We start from the raw sequence: 20,175 nt of genomic DNA, 5'->3' as shown, positions 1-20,175 counted from the left end.
AATATGAAATGGGTGTTTCATGTGACTTACACCTTCTCATAATGAGTGTAAGAAACATTTTCTACCTTTGCGCCCTTTTTGAATTTTTCCCTTTTAAGCAGTCCCATCCATTCTGCAAACTTTTCATTGTGTATCGTGTGGCCATGCGATGCTCACTGACATTTTGTTCCATTGGACAAGGCAGTGCCGTTTCCCAAACATGAAGTATGTGCTCCTGACAATAGCTCTGCTTTACATTGTTTTAATGTTCAGAATATGTAATGAATATTCAAAAAGAAGGACACATACATGAAATTGCACTCATTGGCAACTATTTATTTGCGTGAATAGGTTAAAACACTAGAGACACCAAATTTCTGCTTGCATGTTTTCTTTGAAATGATACACCTTTGAAGCTACATATTACCGCTTATATTGCACTTAAATGTCAACTATACATCACAGCCATTGTTCGGTTCATGAAACAGAAACCGAAGCAGCATAAGAGAAGAAAAACTGGCAGTGGCTTAGCTCGGCTATGCCAGGATATACGCAGCGAAAGCTAAGGCATAGCTTGGTTAGCCTTGGTTAATCTTGATTGCAAGTTCAGGTTAGCCTGGCTGTCTGGCTAGCTGTTGTCACGTGGTTGGTCACGTGACCAGTCACGTGGTGCGATGCGGCGACCACTTTGTGAACGCGAGCACGGCGAAACTGCGAGTTCGTGGGCAATGTAGCTTTCAAAATTCAGTTATAAACTATTTAGCGGTCATAAGCGAATATAATGCCGTGATCCATGTATACTGATGTCTAATGCATCATTTCAATGAAAACATGCACCATTAAGGGCACTTAACACATTTCTTTCAGCTCAGCTTGACTGAATAAATGAACTTTGGTGCGTGGTTATAAACCGACGAGCAATGCACTTTGCCTTGGTGACATTGACATTTACGAAAAGATGCTCAAAAATACAACACAAATTGATGGCATCTCGATTGTAGCTAACATCAAACAGCCAATATGCAGCCATTAATGCTGCTACTCCGGAGGTAGCATCCTGCACTCGAAGAATTTTTATCTTTTCTCCGAACAAGAAAAGTTCTGCAGCATCTTCAATGCTGTCCCCGGTGAACGCAATGCATGGGGTGCATGGCTTCTCCATGTCCTAAGTAGAAACAAAAGATAAAAGTGAAGATGGCACTCTTTCTACTAGTGACAACATTGCGGCGATACACTGGTTTTCAAATTTATGTCAGTGATAATACTGCCGCAATACCACAAAGCATTGTTTCAGTTAGCAAACACTGTGTGCAGCATAACATCAGCACAACTTACCAGGGGCACAAACGTCACATTCATTGCGGCCGGCTGGTTCAGCAGTTTTGACAGTAGGCATATCAAGCGCACAGCTTGAATATCTGTAACATAAAGACACAAGATTATATATAAATTACAACGGTATATAAGGTTGTCACATTCGCGACCTGAATTACATAAAAAGCAGCATTCCTTGTTTGGAGAGAGCCAGGCGCGCTCAAAGTTGATAGACTTTCCGGCCATTCTGCGAAAGGTGAGAGGTTTTGATTGCACTGTCTGTCAAAAATCAAAGCTGGGCCAACATCTACGAAAGATGTGGCTGAGGGAAGAAGAGCGCTTTTTCCACATAGCATTGGCAGCGGAGTAGTATGTAGGTCAGAATACAGCTAGGATGTTCTAACCATCAGGCTGGTTAACTAATGAATAGCTAACTTTTTAACTATTACCTTTAGGCTCTGCAATTACTCAAAGGATGTAGCCCACACTAAGAATATTCATATCAGTTTTTAGAATTTCGAAAACACGCTAACCCTCGGTGCTGTGGGTCTACAAATTTTGGCTACATCGCGCCAAAATATACATGCCCTTTCGAGGAGCTTGCGTGCAAAGCAATCTCTCCGGTGCACGTAACTCATCAAAAAAGCCAAAACTTTGTTGGGCCAAAAGCGCCAAGTGTAACCGCGTTTTCGAAATTCTAACAACTGATACGGATATTATGCTTACAGTAGGCTATACGCCTCTCAGTAATTAAGGACCCTAAAGGTAAGAGGTAAAAGTTAACTATGCAATAGTGTTAACCAGCCTGCTAGTTAGCACACTGTATTCTGACATACATACTGCACCGCTTATAATAACATGCAAAAAAAAGCGCTCTTCTAACTCAAAAAGCCCATATTTAAAAATTGCATAGTCTCAGATGAAACACCCTGTTTACAAGGAATGAATAGCACTACGCTCAGATGCACTTTCATCAGTCATGTGTTAGTAAGTGCTTCCCCACATCAGTTGGTGAATGTTGATAATTTCATGAAACTGAAGGAGAGATCCTTCTATTCGGTGTTACACATATATGCACTGGAACTGAATGGATCCTTCTCTCTCTGGAAGCTTTATTTGTTGGTATCAAGAAACCACTTGTGAGCCAGCTTAAGTGCCTTAAACTTCTCTAAGTTATACTCTATCTCAGTTGTTCCTTGCATCATTGCCAAAGCTGCAATGTTGATGTTTATTGCCAAAAATTAGTTACATAGTAAAAAACCTGTCCGCACAAGCATGAGTGCACAGGCAACGTTCCGGAGCTGCAGAATGTAGTGCCAGTACAGAATTGGCATATGGATGTATGGATAGTGTGTTCTAAAATGCGCATGCGCCAATTGCGATTTCATATCGAGCCTTCACGTACACTAGGGTTACGTACGCAATTTCCAGAGAGAAACGCCGTTTCCACAATGGCAGTCCTCTTCGAAGCAGAACCCCTCAACTTGAACTGAATTCGTCATTTTTACTGCTATTTTCAGCACATTAATGCCCGTAAATCAGCCACTGGCTTTCGCTTCGCCTCAACTCGCTTGTAACAGTAACATATGAGCGATAAACTGGCTTTATTCTTTTACTTAGTGACAATTCTGCCTCTTCTAATCCTAAGGGGAGTATCGATTTGCTGATAAAAATGGATCCCGTTGTATACCACTGGGTTGAACTTATCGTTGCATCTTTCTTTGCATACCACTGAACTAAAACTACGAATGTGACAAAAGGCGTAGCATTCCTAAAAATGCTTGCATTTAGCGTAAGCATGCATACACTTATGGCACGTACTAAACGTCGGTTTAGGCTATTTTCTAGCAATATTTACGTTGCGAGCAGACAAGTCGCAGAGGAACATGTTTAACGCACTCTGCTGACTGGCTGACGAGGTCGCTACCTTCGATAGCCCTACAAAGTACTTATGATATGCAGTATACACCACATAATACTGCACATAAGGCAGGTTTTAAATTAATGCCCCTATAGTGTTAAAGTCAGTGCTTCAGCTACTCCAGTGTTCTGAATGAAATGGCTGTAAAGCACAAGAAAAAAATCCCCAAAGCAAAAGGGCCCTTAAAATTATATGATGATGATTATGCTAGGTTTTTATTGCGTAAGGGCAACTAAGGCCAAAGAGCGCCAAACACGTGGTTTTTGGTCGACTCGGGCTAAAATGTGCACAGATATCGTTAAAACCAGGTGCCTTAACACTATATGCCACAAACTCACTGTGTACATGTCAGAGGGAAAGCTCTATTTTAACCAAGTAAACGCCTAAAACAACCATGAGCAATGCCTCTTCTTGCACTCATCATAGCCATAAAACACCTTTCCTTCCCGCTTACTTAGCCACCTATCCAGTCATCACACTCCGTCCACATTTGCTGTATGCCTTTAAACAAAGGAAAGTGTGCAACATAACCTTGCCATTCCGTCAATATTCATCCTACTCACGCTTCCTGCGTCTGATGCTGATGCCCACACCATCAACCTGCAGAAGGGCTTTTAAGTCTTTTTTTTGCTCCAAGGGCGCCGCTGAAAGCAAGGCTCAGAGTGGTGGCAAACCCTTCTTCTATGGCCTTCAGTCCATCCTTCTTAACGAGAAGGTTGAAGTCATGCAGGAACTGAAAGAAAACATTTTATGAAAAAATGTCAAAAACAAAGGAGATATCTTACTTTCAAATCTCTTCCTCCATGCAGCAGCAGTTTTGCATGATTGCTGTGGGCACTATGAAAATGTTCCAGATCAGAAGCCATATATTACAAACTAGCACACAAGGTGCTCCTAAGTTGAGTGGAGAATTTGGTCGCTCAAGAAAACCGCAAGAACTCCTAGCCAAGGGAGCACTTGATCAGAAAAGCATGATGGTGGACTGGTCGTTGAAACCTCACCGCATCAGTGCACAACTTGCTTGATGCTCTGGGTCATCGCCTCCCTCTCTAGGCGACCTCAAACAATAGCAAGCAGACAACATTTATCCATTAGATCACTTCACAGTGTCAAGTTCGTAGAATGCATATTTTTTTCAGCGCGAAATACACAGGACAAAGAAAGGAGATAAATGCAGGACGAACGCTGACTTCAACTGATGGTTTATTGGCACAAACAAAAATATATACACAGCAAGGTTAGATAACCCAGCTCACACATACATTCGCACCCGCGTTAACAAAGTTTAACAACACAACAGTTTCACCTAGACACCCGTGTCATTCTAGTCTTAAGATAACGCAACTCCTTGGATGATAACAGAAGAGATGCAATACTAATGCATTTATTCCCTTTATTGTGCATCTCAAGGGCCTCAAAAATCTCCCTTCTGTTGTGCTGCTTGAAGCTGTGCAGTACACATGTATTGCTCAACGCTGAGGTGCATGATGGTCTGGTAGGGATAGGACACCCGCTGCAATGTTCAGCCAGGTAGCTATTGTTTACACGGCACCCGACTGCTCTACGGTGTTCTCGCAATCTGTCGTTTAGACACCTACCCGTCTGTCCAATGTACTTCTTTCCACATAACAGAGGTATCTTAGTTATACACAACCCCCATTCTACAGGGGATGAAGCGGGCCTGACTCCTCTTCTTGCGAGAGTCAGTGCCAGTCCTTCGGCCGTTTATCTTAGGGCATAGCCGTGACAACTTTTCAGGAGCAGAGAACATGACTGGGACGCCGCATTCCCTGCAACCTTCTTAAGTCGGTGGGAGACCACGAATATAGGGAATAGCAACAGGTCTTGCTTTCTGGCCTCCGGCTTGCTCTGGCCGCCCTCAATCCCCCTTCTCCACTTCCCGCAACAGTTTGTCAGCTAACGACGCCAGAAGTTCGTTCGGGTAGCCCGCGGCATTTAGACGCTTGAGCTTGTGCTGCACACTTGTGGCCATAAGGTGCGCACATGACTTTGCGAGAGCAGCGTGTAGGCAGTTAACAGCGATTCCCCTTTTTACCAGCTTCGAATGGGCCGAATCGTACCTTAAAATACCTTTCTTGAACCGAGGCGTGTGGCTCCAACAAACCTGTGCCTCCCGGAAAAGTAAACGCACATCCAGAAGTTGAAGGCGTTTCACATTTGAGATGCCACAACACAATAGCCTTCAGTTTCTAGATGTGTGTGTGTGTGCTTTTCCGGGAGGCACAGGTTTGCTGGAGCCACAAGCCTCGGTTCAAGAAAGTTGTTTTAAGGTACAATTCGGCCCATTCGAAGCTGGTAGAAAGGGGAATCACTGTTAACTGCCTACACGCTGCTCTCGCTAAGTCATGTGTACACCTTATGGCCACCAGTGTGCAGCACCAGCTCGAGCGTCTAAATGCCGCGGGCTACCCAAACGAACTTCTGGCGTCGTTAGCTGACAAACTGTTGCGGGAAGTGGAGGAGGGGGAATGAGGGCGGCCAGAGCAAGCCAGAGGCCAGAAAGCAAGACCTGTTGCCATTCCCTATATTCGTGGTCTCCCACCGCCTTAAGAAGGTTGCAGGGATTGCGGCGTCCCAGTCGTGTTCTCTGCTCCTGAAAAGTTGTCACGGCTATGCCCTAAGGTAAACGGCCGAAGGAGTGGCACTGACTCTCACAAGAGGAGTGAGGCCCGCTTCGTCACCTGTAGAACGGGGGTCATGTATAAGATACCTCTGTCATGTGGAAAGAAGTACATTGGACAGACTGGTAGGTGTCTAAACGACAGATTGCGAGAACACCGTACAGTAGTCGAGTGCCGTGTAAACAATAGCTACCTGGCTGAACATTGCCGCCGGTGCCCTAGCCCTACCAGACCATCATGCACCTCAGCATTGAGCAACACATGTGTACTGCGCAACTTCATGCAGCAGAACAGAAGGGAGATTTTTAAGGCCCTTGAGATGCACAATAAAGGCAATAAACGTATTAGTACTGCATCTCTTCTGTTATCATCCAAGGAGTTTCGTTATCTTATGACTAGAATGACACGGGTGCCTAGGTGAAACTGCTGTGTTGTTAAACTTTGTTAGCGCGGATGCGAATGTATGTGTGAGCTGGGGTATCTAACCTTGCTGTGTATATATTTTTGTTTGTGCCAATAAACCACCAGTTGAAGTCAGTGTTCGTCCTGCGTGTATCTGCTTTCTTTGTCCTGTGTATTTCGCGCTGAAAAAGTATGCATTCTATGTACTAAGAGAAACTAGCCTGTCGTGCCACTTTAATAGTATGAAGTGCTTGGAGCCGAGAAAATACTGCAGGCTCTTAAACCTTTAGGAATGCATCAACCATCTGCTTTAGTGGCATAGGAGTAGAAGAAAATTCTTTGTTCCCAGGTCCATGGGCGAGTAGTTCCAAGCTGTGGGGAGTTTAAGACTACAACTCAGTGTGGTTTACAGTTTATGGGAGTTTAACATCCCAAAGAGACTCAGATGAGGGATGCCGTAGTGAAGGGCTCCAGAAATTTCAACCGCCTGTGGTTCTTTAACGTGCACTGATATTGCACAGTACGCGGGCCTCTAGAATTTCTCCTTCATCAAAATTCGACCACTGCGGCCGGGATCAAACCCACGTCTTTCGGGTCGGCAGCCGAGCGCCATAACCACTGAGCCACCACGGCAGCTACAACTCAGTGTGGTAAGAGGTGCAGTGTACTGACCGATTCCACAGTGCAACAAACATTTTGTTGCCATAAATTAAGAGACCTTCTTGCATCTCAGCTCGAAGCTTCATCAAGCACATTACTCGCAAAGTCGTCTAAACGTGCTGCCAGTGGCAATAGAACTTATCACCGAGTTTGTGTAAAGGCAGGTGGTACTCTAACGAAACTGAAAACCCTTGCTAACATCCGCACTGGAGAATCTTAAATGGTAATGGTGGTCATAACTATGTACAGTTTTCTTTACCAGGCAGCCCTGCTGCTTAGGTGAGCAGTGGTTAGTGCTTCTATTTCCACTCACTCGCTTCCTGCAGCCCTGAAAGAACACTGGTTTCACAAAAACCCTGCCATGTTTTGAAATAAAGAAGTTCAGTCCAGTCATTAGCACATCTTTCCTTACATATGCAAGTTTTAGGGCCACATGCTAATACTGCTCAGCCATAATACGAACAGGTTGCCAAAGTGCCAACATTAGGAGCTACTGAACTCCCCAATAAAGCACGTACATTGCAACAGCAACAGCATTCAGTAATTTGGGCAAAAACAGCACAAAAAGCAAGAACTTCAATTCACTTCGGCTGTCATACCTACCACCAGAAAAAGTTAATCAAAGCCAAAATTATTAGTTTTAGTGCTATTAGTATGTGAGTTACTGGGGGCCCCATGCTTGACACAAGTTGAAATGATAAAAGAGAAAACACACCGATTCTTACTCATTACCAAGGAGCAAAAAAAATATAAGCCTGCAGCGCAGTAGACTCAAACGAGCAAGCCACCAGTCAACTGCAGAAGGCAGATGCATTCAGAATAAAATAATTTGAGGCCCGAAGTTTTCACGAAGATGTATCTACAAACGTACGCCCTTAAATGTGTAAAAAAGTGACAATCCACAGCATACAAAGTGTGCAATTAATACAACGTGGCACGCCCTTGGGATGGTTGTCGGTATCTAGCCTCCAGTAATAAAGTTGAGTGTTGCGTCGGTACTGGTTGCACATCCATGGCTCATGTCAATCGGCACCCGATGCATTGGATTGTGTATAATCTTGCCTGTTTTCAATAAAATTGAGTTGGTAGTCAGTGCTTGTCCTGTGTTCTCCTGTCTCTCTTTTGTCCTTGCTGCTTTACGCTGCCTCTTTCCATGATGATTCACCAACTAGCCCACAGCAAGATATAAACGCAATGTACATACCCACTCTATGTCAGCCAGATATGGATATCTGTCCATAGCTGTGGCGACTGCCATCTGGGACAGCTGCTGCACCCTTGAAGTATGGGTGATACCCAGTCTGCATTCCATTTGTGGTTTATCTGGATTGGACTTTGTCCACTGACTGATAACCCACGCTTCATGGTGTGCCAGACTCGATGCGTCCTCACCAATTGAAGGTAAGCATTGCACCTGCATTAGGATAAAAGTTACGGTGAGTGAGCTAAAAAATGCTGCGAAATTTGTGCTAAAGAATAAGGAACTGACCAAGGTTGAGCCAACTTGGCCTTTCTTGGGCAATGCATCCGACGTATCTCCCGATGCTCTCGGCCTCTTTAATGTACTTCCAAATTTCTGCCTGCTTGCTGCTATGCGGTCGGAATCCATCTTTATCCGTTCGTTTTTGAATTTTCTGGCGGATCAGCAGGACCCAAGAGTCCTATTGAAGAAAATTAATATTATTCCCAAGTGGCAAAAGCATTCTCTGAAGGATATTTTTTTGTATCCCTGCCTTGATATCCTACATAATACAAGGTAACAAGGTCAGAAAAAGTAAACAAATAAGAATTTTTAAAAACCATTACCATGTACACAGTGTTTATTGCCCCGAAAATTCTGAAATCCGCTCAAGCGGACACTAATCCACAAGATGGAAAAACATTTGATCCCCTAGTGAAACCAATTAAACTGCCTTCACTGTAAAATGTTGCTCTTATGCCTCGTGGCATAAGCCTCAAAAAGGCATTGCCATCATCTAGACTTCACTTGGAAAAGAAAGGAGGGCCTTGCAGAATATATAGAGGTTAGAAGTCAGCTTTGGATCATACAGTTTCCAGTATAGTGGTGTTTGAATGCAATCAGGCATTAAATAAAGTCTGGACGAAAAGTGTGGTAAAACACTCACATGACCGCTGCCACAGTTGTCAGCAAGTTGGGGGTACCGCTGAACAAGCGCACGTCCTGCTTTCTGGTAGAATTTTCTTGACGGATAGCTGAAAAGGCAAATAACAGTTTTTTATAATTGGTTTGTTTTATTGGGTTTAATGTCCCAAAGCGACTCAGGCTATGAGAGACGTTGTAGTGAAGGGCTCCGGAAACTTCGACCACCTGGGGTTCTTTAACGTGCACTGACATCACACAGCACAGTAATTATCTCTCAGGTTTGAACTGCAGTGTGCACACAACAATGCATAAAATTGCACACCAAAGAATCAAAGCATCGTGAGGTAATGTAAAAAAAGCCCGAACTGATATTCAAAACAAAAGCTTGGGCGAATTAGTACAAGTTAAAAGTTAAAAAGACCCGCAACAGAAACAGGACATAGGAAGAGAAGTGGACAGGACGAGAGGTAACTATTAAATGGGGTTTATTGGAAAGAATGCGGTCCAGCAAAACTGTGCACCTGTGCAAACCGTATCATGAAAGAGCAAGGTCAATGTCCGCAGCAGGATTCAGGCAAAATGACTTTGAAACTTAACGAAAAACAAAGGCAAAAAGGAGCAAAGAAAAAAACATACCGGCCTCGTCATGAACCGAATCTCATTATCTAAAAGGGCCACAGAAGGCTCACTAACACATAAGTCTAGTCAAAGTTTGTGCATGCAAGCCACTTCTGAAATTACCCTTTCTAGCCTAGACTTTCCCCTCCTAATGACAGTAGCTTTGTTCAGCCCGGAGTAGCAACCTTGGCATTCCCTGCAATGTTTTGGTAGATTGGCGCCATTGTCTGGTTTCAAGGAGCGAAAGTGCTGACGCAGCCTCTCATTAAAACATTGCCCCATTTGGCCGATGTAAACTCTGTCGAATCACAGCAGAAACTGTTACACCACTTCTGTTGCACAGCACACATACTGGTGCTCGTGCTTGGTGGTACAAGCAGCCCTGCGCTGACCGCCCACCACATGGCTACTCAGTTGAGATAACTTGCAGGGGGCTGAAAATACAACTCGAATGCCTTGCTTGCCCGCCACCTGAACTGACTGTCCACACAGCGTGGACGCAAGTTATCCCCTGCAAGTTATCTCAACTGTGTAGCCGTGTGATGGATTGTCAGCACAGGGCTGCTTGTACCACCAAGCACGAGCACCCGTATGTGCGCTGTGCAACGGAAGTGGTGTACCAGTTTCTGCTGCAATGTGACAGAGTTTACGTCGGCCAGACGGATCAATGCTTAAATGAAAGTCTGCGTTAGCACTTTCGGTCCTTGAAACCCGACAATGGCGCCAATCTCCCAAAACATTGCAGGGAATGCCAAGTGTGCTACTCCGGGCTGAACAAAGCTGCTGTCATTGGGAGGGGAAAGTCTAGGCTAGAAAGGGAAATTTTAGAAGCGGCATGCATGCATAAACTTGGACTAGACATTGGACTGGGATGGACCTGTTGTGTTGTGCGGAAGAAAACATTACAGAGCTCGGGAGCCCAGCGAAATGCTTTGGCTCCGGTAAGGGGATTAGTAGAAAAAAGAGAAAGCAGAGGGTAGTGATGGTGAGATGCTCGCCTCCTGAGGCGATCATATTTGAAAATCTGGATGCCCCCCCCCCCTCCCCCGAGTCACATGATTTCGTCCTTGCATATCAGCGCTCTTGTAAGCACAGCATGAAAGAAGCGATGATGCCGACTGCGCTCTGTCTCGACAAGCAACACCTGAATGCGAGGATGTATGGAAAGATAGAAGTTTGAGCAGTGCTGAGGCTGCGTTGTGCAGTGAAGTGACAGTTGAGGCAACCATGACCGCATGACCGGTGGTGCGGTGTGCAACTTCAAAATTTTTTTTCAACTGAAACAAAACTGACTGCAACAAAAATTGGTGACCAAAATTACCATCAAACGAGCTATTAGCTGGGTCATATTTTGCATTTTTGCTAGTACGACCTCAGTATGAAATTTTCGGCCACATATGCAACACAAAGCATCTTTTTGAAACTTTGGGAATTTTTTCTGAATGTTATTCTGTTCAGTTTTAGTGTATAAACCTTTTTAGCAAGTAGTACATATTATGAAGAGGCAAGCTTTTATTTTGCTCACGAATGCCGCATAGAGTTTTTACGAAAAGTTCAAAAATGATGTATGCTGGGTTAAAAATAAAACAAAGAAAGAAAGCACAAAAACATTGTACCGGCAATTTCTTGATGCATAATACAAAAGAACAAATCACAATGTTTTAATAAATCTGGAGTACAAAAACGAAATATTTTTTAAATTGTTTACAGATCATATTTAGGACTAGTTTACAAAATTTAAAGGGCTGTCACATGACAAACGTTTTTTCCGAAGAGATATCAAAAAGAAACTGCTTTTGACAGTTCAATAGAAAGCTAAAAATTTTGTGTAAGAAATCTGAGGGGGTCCAGCACTAACTCTGGAGCGTTTGGCATGGAATGACCTTTAGCTATCATAACCACCTATCCATGGCAGCCACAGCAACTTAACCACTATAAGACTTTACATGCTCAAGGTGAACAAATGAGGAACCTACACACTGCACTATGAGAAAAACAGAGTGAATGATCAAGGATTACATATCAAGGCATATAGAAAACAGTTTAGCAAAGTAACGTCTTGCAGTGCTCTTTGATTCAGTAGTGCCATAAATACGAGTATACACCTGATATTTTTTGAAACTGCTAGGTCTCAGTTCCTTGTTAAAAGGACCTTGAAATGATTTTGATGGGCAAATTCTAGTGGAACAGATTTGTAGAGGTGGTCTTTGTGGGTATTCGAGTCAAATTTGAAAGCTCTATGTGGACCCTATAATTTAGAAATAATTTTTAAATATCACTGCTCGCAGTAGCTCTCAACCGATGACGTCAGTGGGTAGACGAGGACAACTTGAAGGCTCGCTCTTCTGCCCACTTACGTCATCGGCGTAGGGGACATGCAGGGGGACCCTAATAGATTGCGAGCTACAGTGAGCAGTAATATTTAAAATGTATTTCTAAATTCTGAAATGGCGTAGAGGTAGAACATCCGCCTCGCGTGCAAGAGGACCGGGGTTCAAATCCTGGTGCCGCGCAATTCTCCACCGGGTTTAAAAAAAAAAATCCGCGTGTCGATGGAATTGCATAACCAGGCCTGGAGTGCGGCCTGATCTCGGTGACCAAAACCCACAACGCACTCCCTCACCAGAGCAGTATTTGGCCACCCTGGTGTAGTACTTGGCCACAACCTTCTATGAACAAACCAATTAACCCTCGGCCCTCAGTCCCCAGCGGCTGCAGAGCAACTGACCACGGCGGCGGTCAGACCTGTGACGCAGCGGAGGGTGCTAAGAATCTCTGGCTCCGGACAGGCCGCCATTGGAATCTGAACCTGGCAACGTTTAACGCTAGAACTTTAGCTAGTGAGGCTAGCCTAGCAGTGCTGTTTGAGGAACTAGCGGGAATTAAATGGGATGTGATAGGGCTTAGCGAAGTTAGGAGGACAGGTGAGGCGTATACAGTACTAAAGGACGGACACATACTGTGCTATCGCGGGTTAGAGGATAGACGAGAACTAGGTGTGGGTTTCCTCATCAATAAGGATATAGCTGGCAACGTAGAGGAGTTCTACAGTTTTAACGAGAGGGTAGCAGCCATAATAATTAGGCTGAATAGGAGGTACAAGCTGAAAGTGGTGCAGGCCTACGCACCCACATCCAGCCATGATGACCAGACCGTTGAAAGCTTCTATGAGGACGTAGAATCAGCAATGAATAGAGTAAAATCGCAGTACACTGTACTGATGGGCGACTTCAATGCGAAGGTGGGCAAGAAGCAGGCTGACGACCACGCGGTAGGTGACTATGGGATAGGCTCTAGAAATAGCAGGGGAGAGTTATTAGTCGAATTCGCGGATAGAAATAATTTACGGATCATGAATACCTTCTTCCGCAAACGAGAAAACAGGAAATGGACCTGGAAGAGCCCCAATGGTGAGATTAAAAATGAAATCGACTTCATACTATGCGCTAAACCTGGCATCATTCAGGATGTGGCCGTCCTCGGAAGGGTGCGTTGCAGCGACCATAGAATGGTAAGGTCTAGAATTAGGTTAGACTTGAAGAGGGAACGGAAGAAGCTAGCGAAGAAGAAGACCATTAACGAGTTAGCCGTAAGAGGGAAAGCACAGGAGTTTAGGATAGCGCTGCAAAACAGATATTCGGCTTTAACTGAGGAAGATGATCTTGATGTTAATTCAATGCACGATAATCTGACATCAATAATTACGGAGTGCGCAGTAGAAGTAGGTGGCAGGACAGTTCGAAAAGATACCGGGAAGCTATCTCAGGTGACGAAAGATCTGATTAAGAAGCGCCAAAACATGAAGGCATCTAGCACTACCGATAGAATAGAACTAACGGAGCTATCAAAGTTAATAAATAAGCGCAAGGTAGCCGACATAAGGAAGTTTAATATGGAGAGAATCGAGCATGCTATAAAGACCGGAGGTAGCCTAAAAACAGTGAAGAGGAAACTAGGCATAGGTAAAAACCAGATGTATGCATTAAGAGACAAGCAGGGCAATGTCTTTAGCAATATGGATAAGATAGTTAACGTAGCCGAAGAGTTCTATACAGACCTGTACAGTAGCCAATGTAATCAGAGCGCTAAAGAGAAAGACAGCAGTGCACAGCAATGCGTCATCCCGCCAGTAACGAAAGATGAAGTAAAGAAAGCCTTAGAAGCAATGAAAAGGGGAAAAGCAGCTGGGGAGGATCAGGTAACAGCAGATCTGTTGAAGGATGGAGGAGACATCGTGCTAGAAAAACTACCCACCCTGTATACGCAATGCCTTATGACCTCGACTGTACCAGAAGCTTGGAAGAATGCAAACATTATCTTAATTCATAAGAAGGGAGACGCCAAGGACTTGAAAAATTACAGGCCGATCAGCTTACTATCCGTTGCCTACAAAGTACTTACTAAGGTAATCGCTAATAGAGTCAGGGCAACGTTAGACTTTAATCAACCAAATGATCAGGCAGGCTTTCGTAAAGGATATTCCACAATAGATCATATTCACGCTATCAATCAGGTGATAGAGAAATGCGCAGAATATAACCAACCTCCATATATAGCTTTCATTGATTACGAGAAAGCATTCGACTCAGTGGAAACCTCAGCAGTCATACAGGCATTGCGTAATCAGGGGGTAGAAGAGCCTTATGTCAAAATACTGGAAGATATATATAGCAACTGCACAGCTACTATAGTCCTCCATAAAGTCAGCAATAAAATTCCAATAAGAAAGGGCGTCAGGCAAGGAGACACGATCTCGCCAATGCTGTTCACCGCATGTTTGCAGGAGGTATTTCGAGGCCTGAATTGGGAACAGTTGGGAATAAGAATAAATGGAGAATACCTAAATAATCTGCGATTTGCTGATGACATTGCCTTGCTGAGTCACTCAGGAGGTGAACTGCAAATCATGATCAACGAGTTAGACAGGCAGAGCAGATCGATGGGTCTAAAAATTAACATGCAGAAAACCAAGATAATGTTCAACAGCCTAGCAAGGGAACAACAGTTCACAATTGGCAGCGAGAGCCTAGAAATTGTGCCGGAATACGTCTACTTAGGGCAGGTAGTGACAGCTGATCCTGATCATGAGAGGGAGATAACTAGAAGGATAAGAATGGGGTGGAGCGCATATGGCAAATTCTCGCAGATCATGAGTGGCAGTTTACCAATTTCCCTCAAGAGGAAAGTGTACAACAGCATGATCTTACCGGTACTCACCTACGGGGCAGAAACGTGGAGGCTAACGAAAAGAGTTCAGCTTAAGTTAAGGACAACGCAGCGAGCCATGGAAAGAAAAATGATAGGTGTAACGTTAAGAGATCGGAAGCGGGCAGAGTGGGTGAGGGAACAAACACGGGTTAATGACATCCTAGTCGAAATCAAGAGAAAGAAATGGGCTTGGGCAGGGCATGTAATGGGAAGGCAGGATAACCGCTGGTCTTTAAGGGTAACGGAGTGGGTTCCAAGAGAAAGTAAGCGCAGCAGGGGGCGGCAGAACGTTAGGTGGGCGGATGAGATTAAGAAGTTTGCAGGCAAAGGGTGGATGCAGCTGGCAAAGGATAGGGTTAATTGGAGAGACATGGGAGAGGCCTTTGCCCTGCAGTGGGTGTAGTAAGGCTGATGATGATTTCTAAATTAAAGGGTCCATGCAGAGGTTTCGAATTTAACTCAAATACCACAAAGAACACCTCTAGAGATGTGTTCTGCTATAATATGCCCATCGAAATCATTTCAGGGTCCCTTTAAACACTCTTCCTCACGATAATGCAGTAGCAACCACCCAACAAGCCGTAGCACTCAAAAAACACACGGTATGTTTCAACATCTCTTGAAAGACGATGTCCACAATTCCAGATGTGCTATATGAGCTCAGAGGACTGTTGCTCATTATGGCACCATGTAAAAAGCCGAGTTCCGGTAAATGAAAATTTATGCCGTCATCGTCCTTCGCACTGCAGAAAAAATGCAGAAAAAAAATCAAAACATGCTTTAAGTTCTTTGGAAAGCAGTCAAATGCAGGGATATTCATTTCATGTTGAAATATTAGCAAACAGCACTGCAGCAGATTTGTGCTGTCCACAAGGCCTATAAAAACATCTTATTCACCTGAAATAATTTTTTTGTTAAAACAAGCTGAGATATTGATCCTAAGAAAGAAAAGTGAGGTAACTGAGAAAGGTAGATTCCTTTTGTGTAATGAATTTGCTTAGTATTTCAGTTTAATAGTTACCGACTGAGTTAGCCTAATTTGCGTGTATATGGAATATATTACATATTATTTTTCATCTGATAAACAATGGCAAATAATCCTGCTTGCATGTTGCTGTTGCCAAATATTAGAAAGAGCAGAATAAATGAGACTTATTCGATGATAGCATGTTCAGGAAAACACAAAAAGTATCTGCATGGCAGGAAAACGGGAAAACACAGAATGTGCTACACATATATATGACCTGTCATACCTTGTGGTTGTGCTAAATATCTCTGGAACGGCATCTTGCTGAGGGATTGAGATGTCTACGAAGCTCTCCTGGAAATTAAAATCAGTTCAGAACCAGAAAATGTGACCATGTCGCAATTTTTCAACAAGCTTAAGAATGCCGCGTGCTCCAAATGGACTTCGTTTGGTGGGGGGCGGAGGGTCAAGAATCAGCACCAGGAAACCCCATTGACTTCATGTTCTATCCAAGCTGGTGAAAGCAAATGCAGAAAACAACCAGGATCCCAACCAACCAATACAAGCTATTTTGGTTTTGAGCCAGCATGAACAAATGCACCTGTACTATGGTGCATGCCTCAGCACTCTCCTTCATGCAGTACTTAGTGGTGACTCTTACCAGAGGTAAGAGTGGTGACTTTCACATCCCTATAAAACAATGCCAACCTGCTAAGGAAGACTAAAGTTACAGAGTGCAAGAACAAAACTGGTGACTCGGAATTACAACAGGATGCTCTGGCCTCAAGACACGGACCAAGGCCAGGTCCGGAATCGGGTCCTCATCTAAAAGGTCTAAGTATTCATCGAAGTCTTTGTCTAGAACCTGCACAAACAGTTACAAGAACAATAAATTTTCTTTTGAAATATAAGTCCCTTCAGAGTATATGTTGGCCAAGAATAAAATATAAAACAATCCAATCATGCCATAACAATCTGAAATCAATGGCAGTTGACCTTGGTGCCCACCCCAAATGTCATGCAGTTTGTATTGGCAGCACTTATTATTTCAAAGCCACGTGAACAGTCAGGTTAATTTCGGTTAGCGTTGTTTGCATGCCACTGTCTTTTGCATTTGCATAATCTGAGTGCAAAGCAACAGCAAATCTCTCGTGAAGGAAGAAGATGGAGGTCCGAGCAACAAGATGTACTTTGTGGCAGAAGTAACCATACCATATTGCAATCACCCGAAAGAGATCTAGGATAACTTTGCTTGTTTGCATTGACAGGAAGGGCTTGAAGAACTCAAATGTGCATGTAATGTCCCCGCGCAATAAGGGCGCATGCTATCACAGTGAATGCATAAAATAATGCTGATTTCCAAAACCCAAAGCGTCAGTTTAATGCAACGATGCTGGTCTGCTGCAACCCTTTAGGATTTGTTTTTATAAGGATTAATGCTGTCATTAATGTGGATTTTGTTCGTAATAGTACTCGTATTGCCTTAAAATCTTCGGTAATGAGCTCACGCCAGACCCCTCGCCTGTACCCGGCGCACCGCGAGTCGCTGTACTTTCTTCTGCCGTACATTTTCCTAGCGCCGAACACAGCTGATCCGATCAGCAGCGAGCTGTAGTCCTCGCAAACGGGCGGCACACTCGTAAGGAGAGCCACTTCCAAGCACAAAAAAAAAAACGAAAATGAGCCTGTACCCGGTGCACCGTGAGTCGCTGTACTTTGTTCTGCCGTACATTTTCTTCGCGCCGAACACAGCTGATCCGATCAGCAGCGAGCTCTAGTCCTCGCAAACGGGCGGCACACTCGTAAGGAGAGTCACTTCTAAGCACAAAAAAACAAAAATGAGCCTGTCCCAGCACAGACACGACTGTCTAGCAGCTTCTTGATGCGCGCACGATAGCCGAGCGGTTTGCAAACACCACCGGCGTAGCAGTGGGCCCGCTAACGTGACGTTGCGTGTATACATGTTCCCACGTGCAGTCAGCACCTGAGGTTATCCCATCCATAGCGACACTGAACATCTATGACAAAGTGGATGACTTTGTGGCACTCGTTTTTGTATCAGAACGAATGTTATGCCGCACACTGCATGCAAATATGCAAATCATTGCGCCTTTTGTTTAAAATTGCCGTGCTGCTATCATATTTAGGGAGAATGCAAATGCTGAACCGAGAAGTCATGTCAGTGCTTGCCGGATGGGATAAAATAAGGGTCAATGCGCATCGGGGCACCCCAATTAGTGCTGCTGCGGCGAACCGATGGACTGACACAGAACCCTCGTGCATGTTGTCACAGTGTGAAAGAGAGGCCAAAAAATGCACTTCTGCATTAAAACTTACTTGGAATCGGTCGCTCTCGAAGTTTATCTCTGCCGACAGCAGGGCGCACGCACTGGCAGCGGCTTTCAAGCCGCGCAGGTTTGGCCCCACGACTTTAAGCTTTCTTCGGGGGCCGCTGCTACCAACTGCTAGCATGCATGTGATCGTCTCCATTTCTAGACGCTGTTGGTTGAGCGAGGACCGCACCCACGCTCGTAGCACAAAGGAGTTTGCCGTGCGACGACTACTACTGCCGCGTTAACACAAAGGAAAATGAGCGCCAACGTACAACTGGATTTGGATACGATTGTGGCCAGATGTGGCTCTTTTGTTGGAAACAAGCCAAGCAGACACAGCTCGACTGGCTGAGCAGCTGCAGCAACCACGGTGGCCGCTAAATCTTCGTGTGTATGAGTGTCCCTTTCTTAATAGTCCAATTAAACATAAATCTTTGCGTTTATAAATTGCATTGAAGTTTATTACTGCTATACTTGTCGCAGTGTGGCTGGTGTGACAGCGCAAGAATCCTGTCGAAACTGAGGCGATTTTCAATGGGTACCGTTCAGTAGTTGGTGAAAAAAAAAAGCGGTCGGTGGCGCGATGCGCCACAGTCGAATACTGAGAAACGAAACTTTAGCGGATGCGAAGCGACTCAGGCTATGAGGGACGCCATAGTGGAGATCTCCGGATTAATTTAGGCTACACGTGGTTCTGTGAATTGCGATAAATAACCGCAGGCGGCCTAAATTCATCCGGCGCCCAGTACTTGAATTTGAATGTTGCCGCACGAAGATGTCGAATTTCACTTTGTGTGTTGAGTGTACAGTAACACGCAGTTGGCCTCGCGGCATGGTTTTGCAGTGACAGCTGTGAATTCCTCGCTTTCCGAGATCGTGGTATCAGCTCTCTAGCATCCGCCAAGAGGCATGTGTGGCTGGGGAGAAGGGCAGGCGTGTGGGAGTGGGGTCCCTAATGTCTTCGCGCTGGCGCTGCCGAGCGAATCATTCACGTATTGGCGTGATGTGTCAGAGATCACAAACCGCTTTACTCATAAACCCGCTGATTGACAGCATCGACGCTATGAACATATTGAGCCTTGTGGACGCACAAGCTTAAATTTGCAGCGGGCACGAGATTGCGAACGGAAGCTCAAATCCAGGTCGTGGTGCGAGAGTGTGTTAAGATAAGATTCAAATGTGCTGGTACGTACGGACTGTCTCCAGAACGCGTGACCGACTACTGAACCTGGCGGCTCTTAATTAGGCAATGGAACCGGGGGGAGGAGACTTCGTGGGTACTTCGTTCCCCATGGTGCGCGCCACAGATATGGAAGAAAAACCACATGGACGCCCAGCATTCTGGGCCGCCAAAGGCACTGCTGCGCTTCTCAATATTTTGCAGCTGCTATTCTCCGGTTTTATTGAGGCTGCACACATTCTGCAATCCAAAAAAAAGCAGATATTATTTTGCATCGGACTGCTAGACTTACAAAGCGTGGGAAACGAACGGACACTTTCTGCGCTTGCAGCACGGGTGCATTTCGACAATCAAAAGGTTTGAGAGCGAAATGTGATGCACGACAGCCATATACTATAAGGTCGGCGTTTCTTGGACCGCAAAAAAATCAAGCGCCTTATGTCTACTGCAGAACCAAATATCGCTAAGCATGAATTGCTCGTGAACGAGAGCTCGAATTAGAACGGCGACTTAACAAACCTGAACAAATTGAGCGGTCAATCAGTATCCACGCGTGTAACGCTACCCGTGTCTATAAGCTGTGGAGGAGGCTGAACATGATATTCTGGTGCATACGCGACAACGCATCGATCGAGACATCGCGTACGCTTGTGCTGTTTTCAATCAAAAGGAGGTGGCTTCGAATTCTCTCGGTTGCCCGAATGAAATTGTCGCCCATTGCCAACCCACCTCAAAAAAGTTTCCCATCGCTATACTTTCATGGAAAAGTATACAAAAATAGCTGAGGCGGAAAATACGCTGAGAAAAGTTGGCGTCTTTACTGCTTTGCAGCGGGGGCCCCGCATGA

General features: G+C 44.7%; 1 pseudogene across 1 annotated transcript; it reads right to left on the bottom strand.

Moving 5' to 3' along the window:
* Positions 1 to 309: 309 nt before the first annotated feature.
* LOC144124526 (sterile alpha motif domain-containing protein 3-like) lies at positions 310 to 18,305 on the bottom strand (annotated as a pseudogene). The gene is made up of 9 exons (XR_013313221.1): positions 18,153 to 18,305; positions 16,612 to 16,680; positions 16,102 to 16,169; positions 9,045 to 9,132; positions 8,408 to 8,579; positions 8,123 to 8,332; positions 3,778 to 3,947; positions 1,315 to 1,397; positions 310 to 1,144 (listed from the first exon to the last, which is right to left on the bottom strand). The product of XR_013313221.1 is annotated as a sterile alpha motif domain-containing protein 3-like (transcript).
* Positions 18,306 to 20,175: the final 1,870 nt, after the last annotated feature.

Source organism: Amblyomma americanum, chromosome 1 (genome assembly GCF_052857255.1).
Source record: "Amblyomma americanum isolate KBUSLIRL-KWMA chromosome 1, ASM5285725v1, whole genome shotgun sequence".
Classification (NCBI taxonomy): Eukaryota; Metazoa; Arthropoda; class Arachnida; order Ixodida; family Ixodidae; genus Amblyomma; species Amblyomma americanum.
The sequence above is the reverse complement of the archived record's forward strand: the minus strand, read 5'-3'. Positions and strand labels throughout refer to the sequence as shown.